We start from the raw sequence: 9,514 nt of genomic DNA, 5'->3' as shown, positions 1-9,514 counted from the left end.
CGGCGTGGCGCTCTGGCCGGTGCGCGGGCGAGGGCGGGCCGGCCACGGGCTGCAGCGGGCTCCGGCGGCGGGGTTGTGGGGCGGCGGCGCGAGCCAATGGTGGAGCGCCACATGGCGGCAGACGGGCGTGGCGGACGTGTCCGGCCGGACAGGGAAATGTCCGGCGGCGCGAGAGGTGGGTGGATCTAGGGTTTCGTCCGTGATTCGAATGGGGGGAGATATATATAGGCATAGAGGGAGCTAGGAGAGTCCAAATGAGGTGCGGTTTTCGGCCACATGATCGTGATCGAACGCTCTAGGACATGGATCAGAGTTTGGTGGGTTTTGGGCCGAATTGGAGGGTTGTTGGGCTGCAACACACACGAGGCCTTTTCGGTCCCTCGGATAACCGTTGGAGTATCAAACGAAGTCCAAATGGTACGAAACTTGACAGGCGGTCTACCGGTAGTAAACCAAAGCTGCTTGGCAAGTCTCGGTCCAATCCGGAAATGTTTAGTCCCCACACACGAAAGAAAGTTAGAAAAGACCACCGGAGGAGAACGGAGCGCCGGAGTGCAAAACGGACAACGGGGAAAAAGCTTGAATGCATGAGACGAACACGTATGCAAATGCAATGCACATGATGACATGATATGAGATGCATGACAACGATAAGAACACCGGAGACAAAAACCCAAACCCGAGAAAATAAAATAACTTAACGCCGGAAACGGCAAGAGTTGGAGTACAAATAGGGAAAGTTACATCCGGGGTGTTACAACACTCCACCACTACGAAAGGATCTTGTCCCGAGATCTAGGACTGAAAGAACGCCGGGTACTCAGAACGGAGGTGATCCTCGCGTTCCCAGGTAGCTTCACGGTCGGAATGGTGTGACCACTTGACTTCGAGAAATTTGATTGACTTGTTGCGAGTCTTGCGTTCTGTCTCTTCAAGAATAGCAACTGGGTGCTCACGATAAGAGAGATCTTCTTGGAGCTCAATGTCCTCGAAGTTGATGGTGCGGTCAGGAGTCTTGAAGCACTTTCGAAGCTGAGAGACATGGAACACGTCATGAACATTTGCAAAGTTTGAAGGAAGCTCGAGTTGATAGGCGAGGTCGCCTCTCTTGCTGACAATCTTGAAAGGTCCCACGTATCTAGGGGCAAGCTTCCCTTTGATACCAAAGCGACGAGTACCTTTCATAGGAGAGACGCAGAGGTAAACATGATCTCCGATCTCGAAAGCCAAATCGCGGTGCTTACTATCATAGTAGCTCTTCTGGCGGGATTGGGCTGTTTTGAGCTTATCACGAATAACTTTGCACATTTCTTCTGCTTCTGTGATTAAGTCATTACCCAAAAGCTGATGTTCACCGGTTTCAGACCAGTTGAGAGGGGTACGACACTTCCTGCCATACAGAATTTCAAAAGGGGCCTTGCCCGAACTTGCTTGAGAACTGTTGTTGTAGGAGAATTCAGCATAAGGAAGACAATCCTCCCACTTCATGCCGAAGGAGATCACACAAGCCCTGAGCATATCTTCAAGAATCTGGTTGACACGCTCGACTTGACCGCTTGTTTGAGGATGGAAAGCTGTGCTGAAGCGGATGTTAGTGCCCATGGCCTTCTGAAAAGAATCCCAAAACTTTGAGGTAAAGATGCTGCCACGGTCTGAAGAGATCACTCGAGGAATACCGTGCAGAGAGACAATGCGAGAGGTATAGAGTTCCACCAATTGAGCTGCAGTGATTGACTCTTTGATAGGCAGAAAATGAGCCACTTTGGTGAGTTTGTCGATGACAACAAATATAGCATCATTGCCACACTTGGACTTTGGAAACCCAGTCATGAAGTCCATCTCAATGTGGTCAAACTTCCATTCTGGAATGGCAAGAGGTTGGAGGAGACCAGCTAGCCTTTCGTGTTCTGCCTTCACTCTTCTGCAGACATCACATTCATTCACGAATTGAGCGATCTCGCACTTCATTCGAGTCCACCAATAAGCTTGCTTGAGGTCCTGATACATCTTCATGCTCCCAGGGTGGATGGAGAGGAGAGAATTGTGAGCCTCATTCATGATCACTTTACGGAGGTCACCTTTGGGCACAACAATACGATCCTCGAAGAAGAGAGTGTCCTTGTCATCAAGGCGGTAGCACTTGTACTTGGACTGACTCTTGGCAATCCCAATCTTCACCTTTTTCACCATAGCATCAAGAAGCTGGGCTTGGCGAATCTGGTCCTCTAAGGTAGGAGAGACTTGAAGGTTGGCGAGGAAACCTTGAGGAACAACTTGCAGATTAAGCTTGCGGAAAGCTTCACAAAGCTCGGGTTGATAAGGCTTGAGAATTAGACTGTTGTAGTAGGCCTTTCTGCTCAATGTGTCAGCAATCACATTGGCCTTGCCTGGAGTGTACTCAATACTCGGATTATACTCTTGAATTATTTCGACCCATCGAGTTTGCCTGAGGTTGAGATTAGGCTGAGTGAAGATGTACTTGAGACTCTTGTGATCAGTGAAAATATCCACTTTTCTTCCCAATAGAAGATGTCTCCAAGTCAAAAGAGCATGCACAACTGCCGCCAACTCGAGATCATGAGTGGGGTAGTTCTTCTCATTAGGCTTCAACTGGCGAGATGTATAAGCAACAACTTGCTTCTCTTGCATCAATACTGCGCCAAGACCTTGGAGAGAGGCATCACAAAAGACCTCGTACGGCTTGGATTCATCAGGCGGAGTCAGAACTGGAGCAGTGATCAACTTCTCTTTCAAAGTGTTGAAAGCAATGTCACACTCCGGAGACCAAACGTACTTGACGTGCTTCTGAAGAAGATTAGAGAGAGGCTTCATGATCTTAGAAAAGTTTTCAACGAATCTTCGGCAATAGCTTGCGAGACCGAGAAAACTGCGGAGTTGCTTCACGTTCTGAGGAGGTTCCCAATTCACAATTGCAGACACCTTCTCAGGATTCACGGCAATGCCGTTGGCAGAGATGATATGACCAAGATAAAGAACCTCATCAAGCCAAAATTCACACTTGGAGAACTTGGCGTAGAACTGATGTTCTCTGAGCTTATCAAGAACCAAACGCAAGTGTTTGGCATGATCTTCCTTGTTCTTCGAGAAAACCAGAATGTCGTCGAGATAGACCAAAACGAAGTCATTGGTGTAGGCGTTGAAGATGAAGTTCATCATGCGAGAGAACGTCGGAGGAGCGTTGGCGAGACCAAAAGACATGACAGTGTATTCATATGAACCAAAGCTTGTTCTGAATGCTGTCTTGGGAATATCTTCTTCACGAATGCGAATCTGGTGATAACCCATACGGATATCAAGCTTGGAGAATACTTGGGCACCTTTGAGTTGTTCGAACAGCTCATTGATGTTGGGAAGTGGGTATTTGTTCTTGATGGTCTTCTTGTTCACTGGACGGTAATCAACACAAAGTCGGTCCGTTCCATCCTTCTTCTTCACAAAAAGAACACCACAACCCCACGGAGAAGAACTAGGCCGGATGAGACCCATTTTCTCTTGCATATCGAGTTGCTTCTTAAGCTCCTTCAACTCTTCAGGTCCGAGCTTGTAAGGACGCTTGCACACAGGTTCCGTGCCAGGCTCAAGATCAATAACGAATTCAACTGGCCGGTGTGGAGGCATTCCTGGAAGCTCTTCTAGAAAGACGTCTTGATATTCGCAAACGACTGGAATTTGAGAGATGGCATCCAATTCACCCTTCTCATTGAGAGAAAACAGACGGATAGTATCATCCCGAGCAGCAAAGACAATTACATCCTCAGACGAATGAGTCAATTGAATCTGCCTGGCTGCACAATCAAGCTAAGCCTTGTGCTTGGAAAGCCAATCCATTCCGAGAATAAGATCAATATCCGAGTTACCAAGAACCATTGGGGAAGAAAGGAACTTGTAGTCGCCCAACGTGATAGAAACATCTGGCACCTCCAGACTAGCACTCAAACGTTTGCCAGGAGAAACGATATCCATTTGTTTACCCAAATGAGAAGGAACGAACTCATGCTTGGTAAAAAATGGCTTTGACATGAAACAATGCGATGCACCTGTGTCAAAAAGAACTCTTGCAGGAATATCATTAACAGGAAGGTTACCCGTGATGACATCTGAAGAATCCTCTGCCTGAGCTGCATTCATCAAATTGAGCTTGGCATGCTTGGGGTTATGCTTGACCACAGTTGTACTTGTCGATCTGACAGGAGGAGGAGGAGGAAGACGTCTCTGGTTGAGACACTTGTTGGCATAGTGACCCTTTTGTTGGCACTTGTTGCACGTGACCTCTGAAAGCGGACGGTGATACGAAGCACTCGATCTTGGAGGTTGAGAGGAAGTCTTGTTCTGAAAGCCAGGGTTGGGTGGGTGGGAAGAACCACTACCACCTTTGCTCTTCTGCTGATACAGCTGACGGAACGGAGGAGGAGGAAGCCAAAACTTCTGCTGCTTGGCCACTTGAGTAGAGGAAGAAGGAGTAACATCTCTGACTCGCTTCTTGGAAGCATCACACCTCAACTGAGCAGCCTCTTGCTTCAGTGCCATGTTGTAGAACTCATCGTATCTCAAGGGCTCAAAGAGAACAAGAGCGAGCTGGATATCTTCTCTGAGACCACCCCTGAACTGGTATATCATGCTCTTCTCATCAGGGACGTCCTGCTTGGCAAAACGGGTGAGCTTCTGAAACAACTTGTTGTAGTCATAGACAGACAAAGAGCCTTGCTTCAGATTGCGGAATTCCTCACGCTTGCTTTCAACCACGCTCTGCGGAATATGATGAGCTCGGAAATCTCGACGGAAATCATCCCAAGTGATAACACGTCCACCTCTGGAGTCCTTGTACTGCTGGAACCATTCTGCAGCTTGATCTTTGAGTTGGAAGGAAGCTAACTTGACAAAGTCCTCAGGCCTGACGTTACTGCACTCGAAATGCTTACACAGATCCACAAGCCAATCGTCAGCATCGGTTGCCTCAACACAATTGCTGAAAGTCTTTGGCCCGTTAGCAAGGAACTGGTTGAGTGTAGCAAAGTGACTCTGATTGCTGCCTTGATTCCCTTGACTGCCTTGATTGCGCTCTTGAAGAATTTGCATGATCAGCTGTGTGTTTGCATTGGTTGCGGCCATCACAGCTTGCCATGCCTTCGGAGGAGGTGGGGGTGGTGGCGGATCAGGATTCGGAGTCGTGCGTGTTGGAGGAGCCATCCTGAAGAGGTTGACCACCATTAACACAATGATAGACAATATTGAAGCTGAATCCAACGGAATGAAAATTGCAACATATAGTCTTCACATCCGAACAAAATGAACGAATGCATTTCTCTTGAAATGGTCACATATCCATAAATTGAGAAGCCACGTAGAATTAAGGTAGAGAAATAAATCAACAAGGTACGGATCAAGAATGAATAATCGGTAAGAAATCCCAATCTCAAACCAATATCCGTGGAAGAAAAACTAGAGCTACTAGAATTCCCACCTATGAAACTCCCGAACCTTTCCGGTTATGCAATCAGGTGTTGGGGATACAGGGGAAGCATAATATCTCACCCAAACTAGCAAATCCTACATCCAGCTGTATCCATCCTTCAACACATAACCAAGAAACCTTCGGAAACCATCTACCTCAACCTTCGAAAAGCATCCATTATACAAGTTATGGCGATACTCCCGAACTCCCGCCCCAGTACTGGGTGGCGTCGAGGTTATCTCACCAACGAACTGCATAAAAGAGATTTTCGATGTCGGCGTACTAGACTCAGGTATTCCAGAACTGCAACAATAAAATTATGATGACAACACCTCAGAGCTCAACTCCCCGGGACACTTCCACTAAACCCCTGACAGGAGGCACCAAGACAATGTTCTCATCATAAAACCATCGGAACGATTCCAAGATACCCGCGTGATCCTAATTATTTTTAGTGAAATTTGAGAAGAGACGAGTCAAAACTCTACGTCAAGATGCCTTACCAGAGCGATGAGGAGACTGAGAAGTAAAAATAATTCCTAATCTCTCCGATATATAATTCCTAAAAGACTCAAAACATTTTTCTAGACACAACTCGGCCGCTAAAAACGATCAAGCAATGGGGCTCCTAAGGTCGGGGAAGGCTCTGATTACCAACTTGTAACACCCTCGATGCGACTATAGCTCCCATGTGTCGAGGCACGACTTAGAGACATAATCGCATTGAAGGCATATGTCGCAAGTTAGGCAATGTTCACAACATCCAATGTAATAATAATAAAAGGGGAGATAACATAGTTGGCTTACACTCGCCACGTCAATCAAGTACATAAATAACATTACATCATCCATACACTCAAGGCCCGACTACGGCACCAAAATAAAAGAGAACCCAACATGCGACAACGGTCCCGTTCACCCCCAACTGGGCACCACTACTGATCATCAGGAAAGGAAACATAGTATCGTGGAGAGTCTTCATCGAACTCCCACTTGAGCTCATACACGTCTCCTGGAGCGGAATCATCAGGCCCTGCATCTGGTGTAATAGTAATCTGTGAGCCACAGGGACTCAGCAATCTCGCACCCTCGCGATCAAGACTATTGAAGCTTATAGGTAAGGCAAGGTAAAATATAAGTGGAGCTGCAGCAAGCGACTAGCAAGTATGGTGGCTAACTTATTCGTTAAGGAGAGCGAGAAGAGGAGGCAAGCACGAGCGAGAAACTAGAGAACAACCTGCGCAAACATCTCCAACACCGTGTCCACTTCCCGGACTCCGCCGAGAAGAGGCCATCATGGTAACACACTCAGTTGATTCATTTTAATTAAGTTAAGGTTCAAGTTATCTACGACCGGACATTAACAAATTCCCATCTGCCCATAACCGCAGGCACGGCTTTCAAAAGTTCAATCCCTGCAGGGGAGTCCCAACTTAGCCCATGACAAGCTCTCACGGTCAACGAAGGAATAGACCTCCTCCCAAGACGTTCCGATCAGACTCGGTATCTCGGTAACTCAAGACACTTCGACAGGTTAAAACAAGACCAGCAATACCGCCCGAATGTGCCGACAAATCCCGATAGGAGATGCACATATCTCTTTCTCAGGGCACACTCAGATGAGCAAGACGTCGGGTAGGCCAGCCCAGAGTTGCCCCTGGTAGCCCCGGACATCGCTCGGTTGGACCAACACTCAGAGGAGCACTGGCCCGGGGGGGTTAAAATAAGATGACCCTTGAGTCTGCAGAACCCAAGGGAAAGAAAAGGCTAGGTGGCGAATGGTAAGACCAATGTTGGGCATTGTTGGAAAAGCTTTAATCAAGGCGAACTATCAAGGGGTTCCCATTATAACCCAACCGCGTAAGGAACGCAAAAACCGGGAACATAACACCGATATGACGGAAACTAGGGCGGCAAGAGTGGAACAAAACACTAGGCGAGAGGCCGAGCCTTCCACCCTTTACCAAGTATATAGATGCATTAAGATAACATGGCAATATAATGATATCCCCAACAAGTAAATAAATGTTCCAACAAAGAAGGGCCTCCAATCTTCACCTGCAACTAGCAACGCTATAAGAGGGGCTGAGCAAAGCGGTAACATAGCCAATCAACGGTTTGCTAGGACAAAAGTGGGTTAGAGGTTTGACATGGCAATTTGGGAGGCTTGCAAGCAAGTGGTAGGCATCGTAGCAATTGCACAACAAAAGAGCGAGCAACTAGCATAGCAAAGATAGTAGTGATTTCGAGGGTAGGATCATCTTGCCTGCACAGTTGTCAGAGTTGACTGGATCCTCAAAAGCAAACTCAACGGGCTCCTCATTAGCGAACTCGTCTCCCGGATCTACCCAAACAAGACAAACAAGCAATAAGGACACAATCAACCACGTGCAAACTCAATCATCACGATGCAAAGATGATATGCTATGCGGGATGCGATGCGGGATGCAAAATGCAAGATATGACAGGAAATGCATGAAGCTGGCCTCAACTTGGAATTCCAAGGATGCCACTGGAAAGATGAGATGAAATTGCTTGAAAACTATATAAAGAACGCCGGAATCGGAGTTTGGAAATGGCAAGCGTTTCAAAAATGACACCGGTCTGCGATTTACAGCAAGTAGGCATCTAAATGCAACGAAATGAACATGCTACAGCCACCAAACATGTCAACAAAATACATGGCAGGGATGCACACAAGATGCTTAACAAAAGTCTAGCACTGAGCTACGGCCAATTCATCCATTAGGAGGTTCAAACAAGCATGGCAAAAACGCATGGTAAAACAGATCTCAGACTTAGTGAAATTAACACTTGTCTGGAATTTCAGATCATATAGCCCTCTTCAGAGCAACAAAACAACATGCTACAAGACCTAAACATGACAAAGAAAGACATGGCATGGAGCTACTCAACAAGCTTAACAAAAGTCCCTTAGTGAGCTTGAGTCAAAAGGGATCACAAAATATACTAACAAGCACACGAACATAGCAAAAACATAATCAGTTTTCAGACTTGGTGAAAATTGGGACATGCTGAAACATAACTCACGAAGGCATGTTTACGAGCTCGATGCACTCACCACGGTGCAAGTCATGGCAAGACAAGCATACATCTATCAAGAAGTCACAAAATACAAGCTATACATGGCAAGAACAATAGCATAGCATGCACGGTTCAACTACAATAACATCGGCAAAATCGCAAACAAGTTGACGATCTGCCCAGATTCGGAACGAAGCAAAAGTAGACCTTGATTGACTCAAGCTATGGTGCTCCATAATTGCAAACAAAGACATGAATGGATAGAGCACTACAAGATTAACAAAACTCCCTTACTGATCATCCTCAAAAGAGGCACGGATCACTAGGAAACAACAAGAACATATGGCATCATGAGATAAACAATCCCAGGACTTAGTGAAAACACTAAGTCCCTGAAAACAGAATTAGCAAGTGCACCACTTTGCAAGCTTGCACAAGTCACCACACACATCCTAAAAATACATGGGTTGCACCTCTGGATAGATGACAAAACCCTTAACAAAACATATGAAGAACTCACGGGCATATCATGCACACATTAATCATGGCAGAAATGACAAAAGTGCTAAACGGAGTAACAGATCTGACAATTAACTCAAGTAGCCCTCTTCTAACAGCATTTCAGGCATCAAGATGAGCTCAAATGAAAATGATGCAATGGAATGAAATGATGTACTCTCTGAGATGAACATTTTTATATGCTATATGCATGAATTGGAGCTACGGATGCAAAGTTACGGAGCCTTGAACATGTGCACTTGGGCTAAAAATCCTGGGGACTTAGAGAAAAAAATTAGGTCAACCCTGAAAAACAGATCTGGATCGGGGCGGTGCGCGAACCAAGGTGGCCGGGCTCTCGCCGGAGCTTCTCGCCGGCGGAGGAGGAAGGACCGGCCGGGGCGTCGCCGGTGAGGTCGGAGGAGGTAGGCGGCGGGGCGGCGACCACCGGGCGGCGGGGCGGTGAGCACCGCGGCGAGGCGGCGAGCGGCTGCGGCG

This window comes from Triticum dicoccoides, chromosome 3A (assembly GCF_002162155.2).
Source record: "Triticum dicoccoides isolate Atlit2015 ecotype Zavitan chromosome 3A, WEW_v2.0, whole genome shotgun sequence".
NCBI classification, from domain to species: domain Eukaryota; kingdom Viridiplantae; phylum Streptophyta; class Magnoliopsida; order Poales; family Poaceae; genus Triticum; species Triticum dicoccoides.
Note: the sequence above shows the minus strand (reverse complement) of the source record.